The sequence below is a fragment of the Leopardus geoffroyi genome, chromosome D2, assembly GCF_018350155.1.
Source record: "Leopardus geoffroyi isolate Oge1 chromosome D2, O.geoffroyi_Oge1_pat1.0, whole genome shotgun sequence".
Taxonomy (NCBI): domain Eukaryota; kingdom Metazoa; phylum Chordata; class Mammalia; order Carnivora; family Felidae; genus Leopardus; species Leopardus geoffroyi.
Window position 1 is genome coordinate 12889026 of NC_059334.1, and position 20248 is coordinate 12909273.

The following is a 20248-nucleotide window of genomic DNA, read 5'->3' on the forward strand; positions in this document are numbered from 1 at the left end:
TTTTTAAGAATTCTTTTTATTGAGGGGCACCTGGGTGGTTCAGTCGGTTAAGCGTTCAACTTTGGCTCAGGTCATGATCTCACGGTTCATGGGTTCAAGCCCTGTGTTGGGCTCTGTGCTGACAGCTTGGAGCCTGGAGTCCGCTTCAGATTCTCTGTCTCCCGCTCTCGTGGCCCCTCCCCTCCTTGCACTCTGTCTCTCCCTCAAAAATAAACACTAAAAATTTTTTTCAAATAAAATTTTAAAACTGCTTTATATTGAGATATAATTGACATACAGCATTATATTAGTTTCAGGTGTACAACATAATGATTTGATATCTGTATGTATTGCAAAATGATCACCACAATAAAGTCTAGAAAACATCCATCACCACATATAGACCACGTATAGTTACACACTTTTTCCCTTGTGATGAGAACTTTTGAGATCTATTCTCTTAGCAACTTTCAAACATGCAATACAGTATTGTTAACTATGCAGTCACATTGCTGTGCATTACAAGGCCCACACTTATTTATTTTATAAGTGGAAGTTTGTGCCCTTGACCCCCTTCATCGCTTCACAGTTATTTTTGTCTGTTTATTGCAGGGGAGGTAGGGGCAGAGAGAGAGGGAGAGAAGGAATCCTAAGCAGGCTTCCCAGTGACTGTGGAGCCCTACACGGGGCTCGATCCCGCAAACTGTGAGATCATGACCTGAGCCGAAATCAAGAGCTGGACGGGCACTTAACTGACTGAGCCACCTAGCTCCGCCCCACCCCCCCCCCCCCACGCCTGCCGCCTTCAGTTATTAATTCCTAATAAAATGACTTTTACAGGAACATCAGAAGGCATCACACGCCTGGCTGCGCTGAGCAGGAGGAACGTAAGGCCTACAACTTTCCTCTCCATAGGTGTCCCCGGTGCACGTAGTGGAGAGCCTCAGTTGACATCTGACACACCCCCTAAGCCGGAGGACAACTGAATAGAAAGGCTGTTCACGAAGCTGGATCATCCTGGTCACGCGGCTTCGCCAGGACTGAGTAAATCCATCCCTGGGATAATTCCACTCCTCCCTGATTGACTTCTGGTGAGGCAGTTTGTCTAGCAACCATGTGTCTTCATTTACAACCGACGGCCCTTCCCACGGGAAGGCAGCTGGCAGGGCGCGCCCGCAACGAGTGCGACCTTAACCTCACACACCAGGTTATCGCTGCAAAGGAGCGGACGGATCGCTGCTGTTTTCCGCCGCCTCCCTTGCCTGGAGTTTTGTTCACCACACCCCTCGGTTCCGGAGCTGATCTCTGAAACCACTGCCTGCGCCTAGAGGGCAGTAGCGACAGCCCAGTTCCAGACGGAGCGGGGCCCAGAAGCTCACCGCGGGCGGCGTAGAAACGGAAGGTGAGCCACGCCCTTCTGCTGATGGCTGGGGCCCGGGTCGCGGAATTACCGAGAATGACCAGAGGACCCATTAAAACGGAGGGGCCGAGCCCCGGGGAAGAGGAGGGGCTTGAGGTGGGAGGACTGAATTTTAACCTGGTCACAGACGGCTTGGAGTCTCCAGCCTGGTCACGCTGCCATGAAATCTGGCGCAGGGCACCCTGTGTACCGCATTATGCACAGTGCTTCCCCCAAAGGACAAGTGGTGCAGGAATTCTCTGCAGACAGAAAACAGAACTAAACCTAGCATCACTTAGGGTGAAAATCCAGCCCACAAAAACCCCCGTGGTGCATCTCTGCATGTTACCGAGTTAGCCCTGCCCACGAGGCATCCCCACGGGCTGGTCTGAACTCAGACTGACGGGGAGGTTCGCAGGCTGGCGACCATCCTTACCCACATCAGTGACCGTTGTGCACTCGGCACAACAAATAATAATTTGTCTGTGAGCAGACCTCCTCCATAATCTGAAAAACATCCTTATCAGGTCTTGGGACTGATTTCCGGTTTATGATACTTTTCCTTCACCCTCAGCTTGGCTTCATTTTCAGTCCCAACTGTGCAAAGACCCGTTCTCGGCTCCCCCTCGGCCCCTTGTGCTTTGCTCTTGCCCCATCATCACCCTCCCTCTGTTAGGGCTCTCGTGTCCTACCTCCTGGCCCTAACTTGGCCTCTCCTCCACCGGCCCTGAGGCATGTGCATGCATGTGTGTGAAGCTCTCCCGTGAGGTAGAAACCGGTAGACGGGACAGCAGTCATTTGTTCAATCAACAGGTATTGATTAGACACTTCTATGTGTGTGGACTGGGGCTACAGCAGGGAAAAGACAAAATCCCTGTCTTCCCGGTAGGGGACGCACCGCTAAGCAGGCGCTACTGAGAATAGCAGGATGTTTGTTGCTGGGAGAGAACCAGGTGGGGCGGGGTGAGCCTCTCTGAAATGGGAAAGCAAAGTATGCCTCAGGGTGGTCCAGCCGCCCCCAAATACCTGTGCTGGGAGAGGGCTCACCTTCTGCTCAATGCCCACGTGCCTCAGGCTTCGTCCATGGGAACGTTACGCAAGCATCGTTTGCCCCCACAGGCATTGGGGTTTTGTGAGGATCAGATCTTTGATGGTCTCAACAGCCACCCGCAGGAGGAGGTTCTCTTCGTAAGGAGAGATGGTGAGGAGAGAGGGTGCATTTTTCCAGGCCATCACGGTCCGGAACTTAGGACAGTGGCTTTCCTCCAGTAGCCAAGCTGACTCCGAGGGTTGTGGGATCCGGGGAGTGCTGGGGTGCCTCGGCACTCGCCACTGTGAAAACCAAAGGAAGGCGGAACTGGGGGAGGGGATGGAGGGGAGCTGGAAGGCACTTCACATAGGCAGTGCTAGACACTAGAAATGCTGGTCAAGGTGTGAAGGGCAGGTACCTGAGGGTCATAGGACCACCAGAAAATGACATTCCCTGGGTGCTGATAGGGGGTCAGGCCCTCGTCACCGTGGCAGGAGAGATAGCGTGGTGGGGCAGCCCCAGTTCAAATCCTCCTCCTGCTCATCTCCAGCTGTGTGTCCCCTCGTGAGTTACTTAGCCTCTCCGCGCCTCGCGTCACTCATCCGGAAAACACTTTTTGAAAATCGTTTTTTAAAGTTTGTTTATTTATTTATTTATTTATTTATTTATTTATTTATTTATTTATTTAGAGAAAGAGAGTGAGAATGAGCTGGGAGGGGCAGAGAGAGAGAGAGACAGCAGGACGGAGGATCAGAAGCAGGCTCTGTGCTGACCGCCGAGCGCCTGATGCAGGGCTCGAACTCACGAACCGTGAGATCATGACCTGAGCCGAAGTTGGATGCCACCAGGCGACTCCGGAAAACACTTTTTTGTGACACCTACTTTAGGGGATTGTAGAGATGATGTTTGGAAGGGAATGGGTGCATTGAAGGCATTTCATAAATAACCCAATACACACAGCAAGTCTGGGAGGTTTATTGCCTAACAGAAATTTTATAGATATTCCAGTTCAGTGATTCTCAAACTTTAGCCTGGATCAGAACTTCCCAAAGGACATGTTAAAACACAGATTTCTGGGCTCTACCCCCTCAGAGGTTCTGATTCAGTATATGTGGGTGGAGCCTGAGAACATGCACGTCTTTTTTTTTTTACTTTTTTAGAGAGAGAGAGAGAGTGTGTGTGCGTGAGTGGGGGGAGAGAGAGAGAGAATCTTAAGCAGGTGCCATGCTAAATGCAGAGCCCAACACGGGGTCCGATCCCATGACCCTGGGATCACGACCTGACCTGAAATCAAGAGTCCGACGCTCAACCAACGGAGTGATCTGGGTGCCCTGAGAATGTGCATTTCTAATGAGTCCCAGGGGACCTTGATGCTATTGGTCTGGGGACCACACTTTGAGATCCACTGTGCTAGTTTAGATTACTGATTTTAGGGACAAGAATCTTGAGACTCAGAGTGTGTGCGGCCTGCCTGCGGTCAATAGCATCTCGGCCACTCTGCTCCCATCCAGGCCAAAGTTGGAGACAGAAAAGCAAAGTGCCAGGCACGCAGGGAGTGCCGGAATGCCAGAAGTCAGACTCCAGGCAGAAGGCCCCCGATGGATCGAAGGTTCTAGCAAGAGGAATGAGGTTGAGAGAGACCAAAGGAAGGGAACTGGCCTAGGTGCAGGCCCGAGCCGCAACAGCCCAAGTCTCGGGGCTCAGGAAGTGTGTGTGAGGGTGAAGTGTGGCGTGTGTGGGTGTGTGAGAGTATGTATCTGTGTGGGTGAGTGTGCGTTTGAGTGCGAGTCTGTGCAAGAACGGGTACGAGTGTTTGTGTTTGAGATAAGTGTGAGCATGTCTTCATGGGTGAGTATGTGAGAGTGTGATTTGTGTGTGCGTGTGTCTATGTGTGTGGGGGGGAGTGTATAAGGATATATGTGTGAGTGAGTGTGTTTGATGTGTGTCTGTGTAGATGGTGTATGAGTATATGAGTCTCTGTGTGTGTGTGCGAGGCTGAGTGTGTGAAAGTGTTCCTACATGAGCGTGAGAGTGTGTGAATGTGTGGGAGTGGGTGCGTTAGTCTGCCTGAGCTTCCGCAAAGTACCGCAGACTGGGCAGCTTAAACAATACGAGTTAATTTTCTCACGGATCTGGAGGCTACGGGTCAGAGACCAAGGTGTTGGCCATGTAGGGGAGGAAATAGTTTCCTTCTACCCTTCTAGGTTCTTTGCTCCGATAATTAAATTGACATAAGATAGATCGACAGGGGGAAAATCTATTTTAATTTTGTACGTGCAGGAGCCCCATAAACACATGGGACCCAAAGGCAGTTGGGCAACTGAGGCTTACGTGCCATCCTATGGGGCTTCAAAGGGGAGGGGGTGATTCACAGCACAGGACCATGAGAAACAGTGGATGTTTGGCAGTCAGACGTTTGTCCTGCCACGCAGGTAAGTCTTTCAGATAAGAAAGTTATCTCCGGCCATTGTTCTTGTTCTAGCTCAGGCCCCTTTTTCACTTCTTCCAGGCAGTTCAGGGAGAGAGAAAATTTTTCCTCCGAATGTGCTAGGTCTGCATTGCCTTCAGCTCAACATAATCAAAAAGTGGCACATCTGGGGTGGCATATTCTGGTCCCCTTCAGCAAGTTTGGCGTCTCCCGAGGCCAGTCTCCGTGGCTTAATGGTGGCTGTGTTCCCGCTGTGTCTCCACGTGGGCATCCCACTGTGTGTCTGTGTCCCAACCTCCCTTTATCATAAGGACGCCAGTCATAGGGATTAATGCCCACTCTGATGACCTCACTGAACCTTAAGTACCTCTCGAAAGGCCCTGTGTCCAACCACAGTCACATGCTGAGGCCCCGGGAGTTAAGACTTCAACGTATGAATATCAGGGGGACAAAGTTCAGCCCGTGACAACGTGTGAGTGCGCACACACACACACACACGTGTGCCTTATGGAAAGTTCCAGCTGCCTGTCCGGCAAGAGCGCCGGCGTGTCTGAAATCTGACTTTCTTTCCTGCCTCATCCTCGTGAGTTTACAGGGAGGCTGAAGAGTGCTGAGCCGCCACGGGTGAGCGTGGTTCTTGTCGGGATGTGGGACGAGCTCCTCCCAAGCTCACGTGGTGTTTCGCCTGCGTGGAGGTGATGCCATCGTCCAAGCGCCGTCCTGTGACGGCGTCGCCCTTCACAAGCCCACCCTTGCTGATGCTCCCTGCACGGAAGAAAAGCAGTGCGGGCAACAGCGTGGCAGCTCGGACCACGCCAGCCACCCCTGGCTCGCCTCTCTTCGCAGGAGCTCCCCTCATGCACTGTCAACCTCTGCTTGTCTCTGCGGCCAGATCCCATGATTTTTAGAGCTAGAAAAGACGTTTTCAAGACTCTTTCTAGTTAGTCAAGCTTGTTCTTTCGTAGTGAAAGAACTGTTTGTGGGCCTGAAGGGGGATGTGGCAATCATTAATTTCAGGCCTTACGAAAGGCGTCTTTTCCATTTGGAACGGATTATTACCTAATAGACAGTCCTTTATAGGAACTGAACAAAGACTCGCTGACACAATCCCAACTGTTGGCTGTTCTCAGGACAGCTGGACAATTATTTTGCTTCTGGGTGCAGCACAGACAAAAGAAGGAACTTGAGTACACATGGACTTTTGGTTTAACTGGATAAGCGCTGCACGATGAGCCACCAATAAAGGGTCTCGAGGAGGCTCTGGGCAGGATTGTCACGAGGGTGGAGGCACAGGCTTGCAGGTCAGCAAAGCCACAGGGCAGGAAGCATGGGGACGGTAGCCCAGGACCCACTCTACAACCGGCACTCGCTAAGTGTTTGTTGACCGAATGGCTGGTTGAGTAATGAAAAATACAACATGAAGGGAGGAAAGTTGTGTTCCAGGCAGGAAAGAGAAGGCTGGAGGTACTGGAGAGATGTTATCACAGGCTTCCTTCTGGAAGGGTTGCTAGGGTGGTGACATCACCTTTCACAAAAGCTTTTGGTCAGGATACAGGCCAGTCTGCCTAAAATTACCTATTGAGCGCCCATTGTATGCAGAACACTGGAAGGCATATAAAAGACATGTTCTCAAGAATTTTGATTTCCTGCTTATCTGCTCTACTTAAAAAACCATAATTGCAACTATAGGCTTGAAGTAGGGTTCTCCAGAGAAAGAGAGCCAGTAGGAGATTTATGGGTACATAGAAAGAGATTGTTTTTTTTTTTTTTTTACAGCTTTGCTGATAGACAGTTTGATGTGGAGAACAAAGGCAAAAGAAATATAGAAAAAGATTTCATTTCCTTTGCAGCCATTGACAAGTACTTGAGAGAGGCAGAGTGACCTTCCTCCAGGAGCTCAACTGCCTTGATGTGAATACTTTGCTAGAGGCAAAAGGCAACCATAGCCTGACATTAGCCTGACCTCTCCAGGATCCTGTAGGTCTTCTTTAACATATAAAAATCCCTTTGGAAACTTCCTTTATGTCTACTGCCCCCGAAGATAAATGTTAGCAGTCATCTTCCAAACACGTGGCTCCACTGATATACATCTAAAGGGTCTCATGACTAATGGTTTACTAGACGGTAGTAAATAGCTCCTAAGGTCCTAGAAGCCTTGCTTCCAAATGCCTTGGAGACTCCACTACCGCTAACCCCCTCCCGACTTGAAAGTATAGAATCAGCCACCCCTCACAACCCCAAGGCAGCTCGTTCTGCCCACACGTCCTATCCCCATGCTTTAATAAAACCATCTTTTTTCGCACCGAAGACGTCTCAAGAATCCTTTCTTGAACGTTCACTCCCCGACCCCAACATTTCACATCCCAAAAGACATATAACACTGTAAGTTTAAGGTGTACAGCGTGTTGATTTCAGAAGGAGATTCATTATGAGGGACTGGCTCAGAATTGTGGAGGCTGAGAAGCCCTACAGTCTGCTGTCTGCAAGCTGGAGAGGTCCAGAAAAGCCCATGGTGCCATCCCAGTCCAAACCCAAAGGCCTGAGAAGCAGGGGAGCCAATGGTGTAAGTACTGGTCCAAGTATGAAGACCTAAGAACCAGGAGAACTCATGGCCAAGGTCAGGAGAAGATGAGCACCCCAGCTCGAGAGGAGAGAGACCATTCATCCGTCCTCTGCCTTTGTGCTCTACATCAAGACTGAATGATGCCCACATGCCTTGGTGAGGCAATCTTTACTCAGTCTTCTGATTTACATGCTAATCTCTTTTGGAAGCACCCTCAGAGACACCCCAAGAACGATGTTTCACCAGCCCTCTGTTCATCCCTTAGCCTATAAGGCTAACACAAAATTAACCATCACAAGACCTAAGGAAAAAGACTGGACTGGACATCAAAAAACAATAGTAATTGATCGTATTGAGGTCATGGGATCGTCGCTAACTTTCTTTTTTCGTCCTGACTTCCTGTGTTATTTTTTGGCTTTTACCATCAAAATAGGTTTTTAAAAATGTGTGAAAGTTCTGCTGTTGTGACCTCTGCAGTCACTCTGCAGCCCTAATCTCAGTCTTGGAGGGTGGAGTGCTCAGTAACAGAGGGGGACGACTGCAGGAGGGGCAAACCCCAACCTTTCTTGGGGCAGAGTTGGCCTCTCCATGGGGCCACATCTGCACAGTGTCCTCTCCTGATTTTGCCCCAGTGACCTGAAAATCTGGCTTCGTTTTTTATTCCTCTCTATCATACTTTTCCACTCCTTCATTCAGCAGATCTTTATTAAGAACACTCTATGGGTGCACCTGGGTGGCTCAGTTGGTTGAGCGTCCAACTTCGGCTCAGGTCATGATCTCACGGTTCATGGGTTAGAGCCCTGTGTCCGGCTCTGTGCTGGCAGCTCAGAGCCTGGAGCCTGCTCCAGATTCTGTGTCTCCCTCTCTTTCTGGCCCTTCCCTGCTCGCACTCTGTCTCTCAAAAATAAATAAACATTAAAAAAAAAAAAAAAAAAGAACACTCTATGAACAATAAGCTATAGCAAGCCCTGGGCGTAACAGAATGAGAATCAGGCCCTGGGTGCCCAGCTTACAGAAGAGGTAGATATTTAAACAAATATGGGAACAGGAACAACAATGTGATATCAGAGCTCAGGGCCAGGAACCTGAGCAGCAAGAAAGGGAGGCTCCATGGAGGAGGTGATGCGTTCGAGGTGAGCCTCAATAGAAAAGTCAGGAGGCAAATAGTCATAGAGACTTTCTTGGATGAAGGAACTATGCCAGAAAGTCATGGAAGATTCAGCTCTCATTACCCTCATGGAGAGTAATGCATGTTGTTTGTAGGAAGGGGCTATGAGGACATGAGCCTGGGTCCAAGGATGCAGGGGTGGAGGGAGAGGGGAGAGAAAGTAGGTGTGGTCAGCCTTTGAAGGGCCTGGTCTGCCTTCAGGCAGTGGGTTGGTTGGATCTAAAAGCAGAGCGAGGACATAGCAACATTGGCTCTTTAGCAAGAGAATTCTGGTGGCCGTGAGAAGGGTAGGGAAGCCAGATCAAGGGCTAGAAGAGCAAGGAGAAGGCCGGTGGGGGAGGGGTAATGAAGGTCTGATCTAAGGACCCAGCAGTGGGTGTTGGCAAGCAACTGCATCACCGTGATTCGCCCATCAGTCAGGTGGGAGGGGAAGGGGGGGCAGCCGGTAGGTCCAGGCGATCGGGAGCGGCCATCTCTCCTAGTGTGACCATACCCCCGTGCCAGGAGACCCCCTTAGGTCCTCACAGACCCCTCTGTTTCTGCTGCTGACACTGTCCCTGCAGGGGCCTGGGCTGCCCTCCTGCCCTTGTGTCTGGAATGCATCCTCCAGGCTCAGCGCTGGGCTCACCTCTGCAAAGCCCACCAGGGAGGTTCCTTGAAGAGGGTTCTCCCTCCTCTCATTGCCGTGACATTGATCTCCACACTCCCCCGCCCTGGTTTTGCACTGTCTTTCACATGTTTTGAATATGTGTCACATCTCAAAGTATAGATCAAGCTCTTTGTGGGAAAGATGGCATGAGTTGAAGCCTTTCTGCACCTTCCAGGCACCATCTGGCGGCCTGATAAGACATCAATAGCTGATTGATGAGTGATGGATGGTCAATCAGCCATCAGGAAGTTTATCAGCAGCACCTGTCACTCTGCCGTCCTCAGTGTTATATTGGGGGTGGGAAGCGGGTCAGTAGTGAGAACAGGCCCTGGGCGGGAAGCCAGAAGTCTCTGCCACTTACCGTAAACTCACAACCTTGGGCCACTTAACCTCTCTGGATTTATTTCCTCATCAGTGAAAAAGCAAAAACAGATCTGAGATTGTTAACTCCTTTCCCCCTTTTATTGACAAGGGAACCACCTTTCACATGTGTGCCTGTGATAGATGGGTGATAGATGGAAGTGAGTCTGCTTTGCACCAAGCCCTCGTCGCCCCTCCTCCTCTCTCCTCCCCTCACTCCTTCTCTTGGATCCGCAGCAGACTCAGAAAAACAACTGCAAACCCCCAGACTGGGTGGTTCCTTCAAAGGCAAACTCGCAAGACTCCAAGGCGTCCAGGCTCCAGGACGGAACAGACGACTGGTGGGACGGCTCTGAGGTCTGTGCGTGGCTAGTGTCTATCATCTGATGGCTGGGTCTAGGCTGAAGGCCTTGGTCAAGCCCATGCTAACTAATTATAGAGAAGCAGTTACTGCAAAATTTCCCGAGGAAACCAAAGCTAGGGTTTGGTTTCCACTTACATTGAGCAACTTCCTTCCAGGGCACTCAGCCTCCTCAACAAAGCATTCTCTTTCAACATAGGCGAGTCCGGTAACACACAAGGGTTGTGATTGTACGTTTGACATAAACATATACACGTACTTTCAGGAGGAAGCTGGGCCCATGGTTACTCTCTCTCTCTCTGGTGGGGATGTTTACCTAAGTTTGATTGCTCACCTTAAAAACCTTAAGAACATGGGCTAGGTTGAGGTCATAGTTCATGGGCAATGCGGAGGCAAGGGACGGTGAAAGATACAATGTCGGTTTAAACTAACGGGTGTTACATCGAGCTCCAGAGGACATTTCACATTTCACTGTAGCCACCTACAAATAATTTAAACCCACACTAAAGCGGTCCGAGGCTTTCATTACCTATAGGCTTCTTCTCAAAGTTGTGTCTCCTTTGCGGGATACCTGAGCCCCTGGTACCCCCCAGCCCAGCCCATCCACTAGCCCCCCACCCTGCCCCCAGCACACTGGGCTCGACACTCAACCAGCCTAGCCTGGCCCTGAGAACAACAGGAAACACTTAACTAAAGTGGTTGCCCCAAAAAGGCCCATATTCCTGGGTTCGCTTTCTTCTGACCTGTTCCTAGCTCTGTTTGGACTGGTTTTCGTTGATGGGCTACACGAACGATTTTCAGGTTTTCCAAGTCTTTTCCCTTTCTGTGGATACTTTGGTCTAAATTTCCCAACCACCGCTACCTGTTGGTTATCATTTTTGCCAAACCTTGACCTCCAGGTTGCTAATTCATTCTCCGTCTCTCTCTCTGTCTCCCTGTCTTTGTCTCTCTCTATGTATACAGTCTCCACAAATAACTTCTAACTTTAACTTTTTCTATCCCTAAAGGAACAACTGTAGTCAAAAATAGCCCATTGAACGTAACCGTCTTTACTTAAAAATTTTTTTTGAATGTTTATTTATTTTTGAGAGAGAGAGGGAGACAGAGTGCAAGCGGGGGAGGGGCAGAGACACAGAATCTGACACAGGCTCCAGGCTCTGAGCTGTGAGCACAGACACCCGATATGGGGCTTGAACTCATGAACCATGAGATCATGACCTGAACCAAAGTCGAACGCTTAACCGACCGAGCCACCCAGGTGCCCCAAACCTATCTGTCTTTAAACAGCAGAGTTCTCTGGGGTGATTGTCGTGGGGACTCCTGGGACCTGTATCATCCCCAACAGAAATGCTCTGCAGAGTGGTGGCCGTCAGTGTGGCCAGGCTGAGTGTTGGGCTACTAGACACGAATCCATGGGGATTCCGACCAAAAGTCCCCTGGGTGGTGTGATGGTGTGTGTCAGGGGAGTGGGGGAGGGACAGATACACACAGAGAGAGACAGAGTCAAGAACTCTTACCAAGGGGCTTCTGTCAGTATAGACAGGACCCAAAAGTGAATGAGCTGTTTGTTTTATCGCGTAGACAAAATATTCTCTCCTTTTGGGAGTCCGTGTAGATGACGGTTCTGGCCATGGATATTTACTTGCACAATCCAGGAAGTGACAGGGTCGAAATTCCAACCTCCACAGTTGTCTGCAGTGGTTTCTAGTCGTCCCGTGGAACATCCACCCTGCTAAATGTGAATTTTGCACATAACAACTTCCCTGACTCAAACCTGCCTTCGCCTCTGTGGTCACTCCTTTCGTGTCTAATTACTCCCAGTCACCCATACACTTGGTGGGATTTAGGAGCCGCCGCTCTACGGGCCCCAGGTTGCAGAAGGTTACGTAATGATACATTTGTTATGCACCGAGCACTTTTTTTGAGCCCTTAACAATGCTCTACCTCAGGCAACGCCAGAACAACCCTATAAGGTAAGTGCTTTTATAGCTCTCATTTTTTAAAGGAAAGCTCTACACCCATGACTCCAAGATCAGGAGTTGCACAGGCACCCTATATAACCCTCGTTTAAAAAAAAAATATTTTAGGCAACTGAGGCTAGTAGCTTGTTCATGGACCCCCAGTCAGGAACATGATGAATGTGGGATTTGAAGCCAGGTAGTCTGATTGGTATCTCAGCTTTTTTTTTTTTTTTTTTCTTTTCTTCACGTTAGTTCACATACAGTGTACTCTTGGCTTCAGGAGTAGAACCCAGTGATTCATCACTTACATTTAACACCCAGTGCTCATCCCGAAAGGTGCCCCCCTTAATGCCTGTCACCCATTTAGCCCATCCCCCCACCCAACGCCTCTCCAGCAACCCTCAGCTTGTTCTCTGCATTTAAGAGTCTCTTATGGTTTGTCTCCCATCTTTGTTTTTATCTTATTTTTCCTTGTCTTAGGTTTGAAACTCTGTGGAGTTTCTCAAATTCCACATAGGAGTGAAATCATAAGATATGTTTGTCTCTGATCTCAGGTTTTTTTCATGTTTATTTTTTTTGAGGAGGGGAGGGGCAGAGAGAGAGGGAGAGAGAGAGAGAAAGGGAGACAGAGAATCCCAAGCAGGCTCCTCATTGTCAGCGCAGAGCCTGACATGGGGCTTGAACTCACAAAACCACGAGATTGTGAATTGAGTTGAAACCAAGGGTCAGAGGCTTAACTGACTGAGCCACCCAGGTGCCCCCATACCTCGGCTTTAATTCCGACACAGCAGCAGTAAAGAGCACGTTCTTGGAGCCAACCTTCCCAGGCTCAGAACCCAGGTCTTCAACATACTATCTGTGAGATCTTGAGTGAGTGTCCCCACCTGTAAAATGGGGCAGTAATAATAACGCCTCCTGCAGGTGGTTGAGACGATTAGATCACTGAGAGGTAAGACGTGCCCGGCACATCGCAAGGATCGTATGGGCTCATCTCTATTTTTCTTACGCTACACCTGCCTCCATGTTTCAACCCCTGCCTTTAACACTAGGACAGCTTTTTAAACGTTTCAGTTTTTTTTTTTTTTTTTTTTTAAATTTTTTTTTTTTTTTTTCAATGTTTATTTATTTTTGGGACAGAGAGAGAGACAGAGCATGAACGGGGGAGGGGCAGAGAGAGAGGGAGACACAGAATCCGAAACAGGCTCCAGGCTCTGAGCCATCAGCCCAGAGCCCGACGCGGGGCCCGAACCCACAGACCGCGAGATCGTGACCTGGCTGAAGTCGGACGCTCAACCGACTGCGCCACCCAGGCGCCCCTAAACGTTTCAGTTTTAAAAAATATCAACTGAACGAAAAAATCAAAAAATAAAAATAAAAAATATCACCTTTACCGAAAATTTGCAAGAAACGTACAATGAAATGTTCAGGTCCACTGATTACTAATAAACTACCATACAGGGAGCCTGGGTGGCTCAGTCGATCAAGTGTCCGACTCCTGATCTGGGCTCAGGTCATGATCCCAGGGTGGTGGGATCGAGTCCTGCGTCAGGCTCTGTGCTGCATGTGGAGCCTGCTGAAGATTCTCTCTCCTTCTCTCTCTCTCTGTCTCCTTTTCCCCCTCTCTCCTGCTCGCACTCTCTCTATCTACACTTTAAAAAAAAGAAACACGAAAACCGCTACACAATTGTCATCTTCAGGAAGTTTAGCACTGATACAATATATGATCTAACATGCAGCCCGTATTCAAATTTCACCAATCGACCCAATAACGTCCTTTAGAGAAACTGCTTTTCCCTGTTCCGGGAACCAACCCAGAATCACATGTTGCTTTCAGTTACCATGGCGCACTCGTCTCCTTTAATCTGGGATGGCTCGCTCTTCAGCCTTGTTTTGTCGCTCATGTGGAACCGCACAGTTTTTAGAATGCCTCTCGTTTGGGCCTGTCTGATTTGTTCCTTGTGATTAGGTTCAGATTATGAGCTTTTGGCAGAAATGCTACAAAAATGTTATCTTCTTACTGTATCGTGCCAAGAGGCACATGATGTTACTTTTAATTTGTGGGGGAGATACCAGGAGACTATAAATATCCTGTTCCTCTCAGACTTGTACCCCGTGGTTTCTAGAACAGACCAGAAGGCCCCACACTCTATGACACAGGCACTCAGCCTGCACCTGGCCGCCCACGCCCTCCCTCATGCTATGTGTTCCTCCCCGCATGTCCCCCTTCTCCCCTACTTTGGGGATCTGCTCCTCATGCCCCTCCCTGCCTGTCACAGAGGTTTGCACAGAGGAGGGATTCCACATATACTTGTCAAATCCAAATACAATTTTTAAAATATGTGATCTGAGGTCCTGTGTGTCTGCTCAGGAATAGCACCTCAATCTTTTAGAAAGATTTCATTTATAGCTAATTGAAGTGAGACCTCCAAGAACACAAATATCCTTCTTTTCCTCTGCCTCCGGGGGACTCAGACAAAGAACTTTGAGTAATATATATATATATATATATGAAAAAGAAAGGAGAGAAGGAGAGACGGGGCAGGGGGAGAGGGCATGAGGGGGAAGGGAGGGTTCAACATGAATACACCGCCTAACCCAGTGACTCTCCTCCATTCCGTGTTTGTGGTAAAAAAGAGTAAGAGACCCGCTAGGTATTCCTCACTGGGGAGAAAAGAAATTGTGGTGGAGTTGCATTCGTTCATTTACTCAACAAATATTAACTGAGAACCTGTTGTGCCTGGCACTGTTCTATTTGCTGAGGATGTAGCTGTGATTAAAACCAAGTCCCTGGGGCACCTGGGTGGCTCAGTCGGTTGAGCGTCCGACTTCAGCTCAGGTCGTGATCTCACAGCTGGTGAGTTCAAGCCCCTCGTCGGGCTCTGTGCTGACAGCTCGGAGCCTGGAGCCTGCTTCGGATTCTGTGTCTCCCTCTCTCTCTCTCTGCCCTCCTCCGTTCATGCTCTGTCTCTCTCTGTCTCAAAAACAAATAAGCATTGAAAAAAAAAAAAAAAAAAACAAGTCCCTGCTGTCAATGCTAACAAACAACAGACAGCCGTTACCCACATGCACACGCACACACACGTGCACACACTCACACGCTCGCAAATGCATATCAGGGCTACAGGGAGAAGGGCAGGGAGAGAATACTTTGCATCACCGGAAGTAACGAACTAGGTTTACAAACGCTAATGTAAATAAAACTTAAAAACGTGGTCACTGGGAAGAAGACATAGAATAAAATCGATGGCACGGGGCCATCTGTAGGGCTTAAGGACGTATATGCAAAGTGATGCTGTATGTGCATATGCATGTATACATATATGTGTATATCTGTGTACACATTCGGGTATACGCCCGTATCTAAGGACGTGGACGTAGATGTGTGCATTCAGGTGTCCATGTATAGCTAGAGACATATATTTACACGGGTTAGCGTGTAACCCAGATGGTGGTGAGAATGGATGTTGGCGAGGGAATAAAGGGGGGACAATGTAAAATGAAGCAGATAAGCTTCGCCTGAATGGATGAGAGGAGGCCAGGAACCAAGGTGTCTCAGTTGAATGTACCTGAGGTCCAAAAAGAGAGGGGAAGGGGGACTTTGCTGCCGAGTACAAAGAAATGAATGACTTTCCTTCCTCCCTACGTTCTGGGACTAGGGCCGTCTGGACTCTCTCCACTTCTCCCCTCTGTACCTTCCCCCCCCCCCCCCCAGCCCCCAGAGCCGAGCGGCAGGGGCGAGCCGGTAACAGAAGGAAGGTGGGGGACTACGGGACTACGAGGCAGGGAGCCCTCCCAGGCTGTGACTACTGTCACTTTGTCACACAGGCCCGGTTCATGTTCCAGCTCCATCACTTACTGGACACGCGATCTTTGGGCAGATTGCTTAACTTTTCCCATCTGTGAACTGAGAATGATAATAATCCTTTCGGGGGATGGTGGTGAGGACTCTGTGGGCCAGTGCCCTTAAATCCCTCACCGCCAGACCTGGACCACAGCGCATTCTTGGAAATTCTTAGTTTTTAGCACTCTTATCTTTTGCTGCCGTAAGAAGATTGCCAAACTAGCTCCAGAACAGCTCTCGGAATGCTTGGAACACGGCTGATAGGCTCTGGGCAGGGTATTGGTGACTTTTGCCAAATGACGCCTGCGGCTTTCACTTTCTAAACATGGCAGACTTGACCCTCCTCCAGCATCAGGGGCTGAAGATCATTCCAGTACACACACTCGGCCTGGGCGTGTTCCCATGACTGAACCGGAGGAAAGCCCGCACTGCCCTGCTGATATTCTTTCCGGGAAGCTACTGAACTGCTCGTGTTTAGTTTTCAACACACGGTGCTCAGGACAGATTCTTCTTTCTGGACATTTGGGATGGGGTCACATGAGTGATTGGGTCCAAGCAGCGGGAAGGAGGCACGTGTGGGCACCCGGGACCGTGAGCAGGCGTGTGTCCCCTCCTTCAGGTGGTGGCTGAGTTCCCACCTCTGATTTTCCTTTTAACGACAGGGCACTCAACCCTCAGCCCAGGCCAGTGTAGATGCCTGATGTCGGCACGATAGCTTTGGCAAGAATTATGAGCCCTCTTTTGAAATCTGTACTTCTCAGAGGCAGTGTGGCAATAATGACAGGAGGGCCCAGAGTTTCACCGGGACGAAAGTGAAGCAGCTCTTTGTGGGTGGGACTACAGAACCCTCAGATCTGCTCCACCCTCTGTGTGGTGGACAGGAGGACAGGAGGATCCCCTGGGAGGAGTGGGGACATGCATCTGTGAGCCCCCACCAGATGCGTTTCTGCCCTCAAAAGCACAAGTCAACAATCCCAAGCGCGGCCCTTGGGATTGACTTCTCAGAGGTCTGCAGAAGGTGCTAGACTTTGCACTCCTTGTGGTCGGGGGCTGTGCCTAATTGATCTTGTTCTCCCAGAGGCTGGCACAGGGCCGGGCTCAAAGCAGCTGTTCTGTAAGTGTTTGCAAAATAGAACCAAGCGTTGAGGGAAATTGATTAAAGCTTAAAACCAAAAGTGGCTGTCACATCATTTTGCCGTGCGGCCAGCTAAAATGAACGCCAACTCTTACGGACAGAAGGGCACACACCCACCACCTATTGGCTTCTGAGATTTTTTTTTCCCCTTTAGAAATGCAAACTGCAGGGTCTCCCAGGATGCTGTTCGCAGGAACATTCTCGCCAGCGTGATAGTACATTCCTGTTTGCATTGGTGTAGTAGAGTTCATGCACCTGCAAAATGCCTCTGATTCATCCTTTCCCTCACTCTCCAAAGCAAGGTCACTGGGGCGTCTCCAGTCTACACTGCAGGCTCCCGCTGGGAGCAAAGCTGTGGGAAGCAAGCATAGTGGTGAAGGAGGAGAGAGAGGGGTTGGTCTCTTTCCTGCCACCTGGGGTCCAGTCTTTCCTTAAACCTGCTGAGTCAGAACCCTTACGCTTAAAGAAACAAGAAACAAAGGTTCCTTTTGCTCTTTGGTGTTCTGAATCTGGCCTTCCAAATCGTCTCAAAGTATTTTGTTCTTCCAAGTAGCTGCTGACAAGCTGCAATCCATTTTAGGCAGAGAGGAGTCGCATGAACACGGAGTGCTGAGCTCATGTCCCTGGCACACTCTGAGTTCGTTGCTGACTCCCTTACGCCATTTACTGTGAACACCTTTTTTTTTAGAACGAGCTACCTGAATCACAGATTATTACGAATATATTATTACACGTGGAAAATTTCCCTCAGAGATTCCCCAGCCTCCCTAGCCAGTGTAGAGCCAAAAGAAGTTCTCTCTCTCTCTCTCTCTCTCTCTAGATCAACTAAATCTATCAGGAAAGAAGTTCGTCTTCTTAGTCATTGCCTCATATACAATGGTAGCTGAGTTGATATTCTCCTTTTTCTCCTCCAGCAAATCCATCTCAGTTCTGAAAAGAGCGAGCCGAAAAGCCACTTTTCCAACTCGGATCCCGAAGGTCAGTTTCATCACAAAGAGGACAGCTTTTCTTTTTTTTAAATTTTTTTTTTTAATCTTTAACGTTTATTTATTTTTGAGATAGAGAGAGACAGAGCATGAACAGGGGAGGGGCAGAGAGAGAGGGAGACACAGAATCTGAAACAGGCTCCAGGCTCTGAGCTATCAGCACAGAGCCCGACGCGGGGCTCGAACTCACGGACCGTGAGATCATGACCTGAGCCGAAGTCGGATGCTTAACCCACCAAGCCACCCAGGCGCCCCAAGAGGACAGCTTTTCACTTTACCGCCAGTCAAATTCTTCTTAGAGAAGGAGACAAAGACAGCTGTCCTCGATGCTGGGTATCAGAAGACATCGAGAGATCTAGTGGTTTCTTGACTAATGGACATTTTCTGGTGGCCCATGTCCCAGAACCAGAGCCTACGAGGAAGATCAGGTAAGGAACAGTGTAGGGAACACACAAGTTGAAGTAGGGTAAGTTTGGTCTGAAATGCCGCTCTGCTGTTACCACCTGTGTTTCCTTGAGCAAGATCCAGAACTTCTCTGCTGCTTGCGGTGGAAGACAGTCTAGCTGAGCACCTGGGTTCAAATCCTGGCTCTGTGTTTTGTTTTTGAGCAACTTACTGAATATACCTGGGCCTCAATGATCTCAATTGTAAAATGAGAGTAATAATTGTACCTACTTACAGAGTTGTCCTGAGGATTAAATGATTTAATGTGTGTAAAGGTTATGGAGGACACTCAGAAAAAGAAAGGAAATGTAGCTAGTAACATTTATAAAATGGGGTAAATAATGCCTACCTTATGGGAGAGTTTTAGAGAAGAATCGAAGAGCCAACATTTAAATATCAGGCATCCGTTAGGTCCTTCAGCAATGCTTCCGTCCCTCTCCTTCTGTCTTTTTTTTAAGTTTATTGAGAGAGAGAGAGAAAGAGAGAGAGCACGAGCAGGGTAGGGACAGAGAGAGAGTGAGAGAGAGAATCCCAAGCAGGCTCCATGCGGTCAGCTCAGAGCCCGACGCAGAGCTCGATCCCAGGAACAGTGAGATCATGACCTCAGTCGGATGCTTAACCAACTGAGCCACCCAGGCGCCCCACCCCCATCCCTCCTCTACTAACATTGGTACACCTAAAATATTTACGTATCATGAGCACACGCAGACGCTTTGAAAGGAGAAAAAGCAGGAAGCAGATTCTGGGGTGAGGGTGTGTTAAAGCACATGGAAGGTGGGAGTGTTGTTACCCACAGCAGCCTAGGTCCCAGGACATCCCCCGTGCTCTCTGGCATTGCTGCGCCTCCGGCCTTGCAGCTCAGCAGAGCGGGACCCTCTGAGGCGCTGGACTGGACTCTCTCTCTCTTTGATGAACCTCTCTCTGCACGCTGACTTTATCAAGGCTCCAGGACGGTCTACCCTCATCTGAAAGTCCTGTCCATCCTCCAGAGCAAGGGTTGGCAACCTTCTTCTTAAAGAGCCACATAAGAAATATTTTCTGCCTTGTAGACCATATGATCTACATCACAGCTATTAGATTCTGCCATTATAGTTCTAAAGCACCAGGGACTATACCTAAACGAATGGACATCTTCCAGTAAAAGTTTATTTGGGAAAACTGAAATTTCAATTTCATTTCATTTCCACCAGTCACGAAATGGTTTTCTTCTCTTGGTTTTTTCTCAACTGTTTGTAAATATGCAAACCATTCTTAGTTCACAGACCACACAAAAACAGGCATCGGGCTGAACTTGACAAGAGGGCCCTAGTTTGCCGATCTCTGTGAACCCCTTTTCTGGTTTAGAGTATTTCCTTTGGATAATGTGTAGTCACCGTTATTTATTTTTTTCTTCTAATGTGACACTAGCCTTATAGGCTTGCCACAATGTATGTGGGATATGTTCTTGGGTGGACGTGCCTTTTAAAAAATTTTTTTTATTTACTTATTTGAGACAGAAAGATAGAGCTTGAGTGGAAGAGGGGCAGAGAGAGAGGGAGAGAGAATCCCAAGCAGGCCCTGAGCCGTCAGCACAGAGCCCCAGTTCAGGGCTTGAACTCACAAACCATGAGATCATGACCTGAGCAGAAGCCAAGAGTTGGATGCTTAACTGACTGAGCCACCCAGGCGCCCCTTGAGTGGACGTGCTTTTGAGTATAACATTTGGGTATCTATCAACTATGGTATGGGGTCCTATGAAAATGGACTTGGGAAGCCTCGAGCTTTTTTTTATTAATTTTTTTTAACGTTTATTTATTTTTGAGACAGAGACAGAGCATGAACGGGAGAGGGTCAGAGAGAGGGAGACACAGAATCTGAAACAGGCTCCAGGCTCTGAGCTGTCAGCACAGAGCCCGACGCGGGGCTCGAACTCACGGACCGCGAAATCGTGACCTGAGCCGAAGT

At 49.0% G+C, this 20248-nt stretch overlaps 1 long non-coding RNA gene across 1 annotated transcript; it reads left to right on the forward strand.

The window, feature by feature from the left end:
- Window positions 1-822: 822 nt before the first annotated feature.
- On the forward strand, window positions 823-17820 carry LOC123576430. The gene is made up of 2 exons (XR_006701381.1): window positions 823-1381; window positions 17789-17820. It is a non-coding gene; the product is annotated as an uncharacterized LOC123576430 (long non-coding RNA).
- Window positions 17821-20248: the final 2428 nt, after the last annotated feature.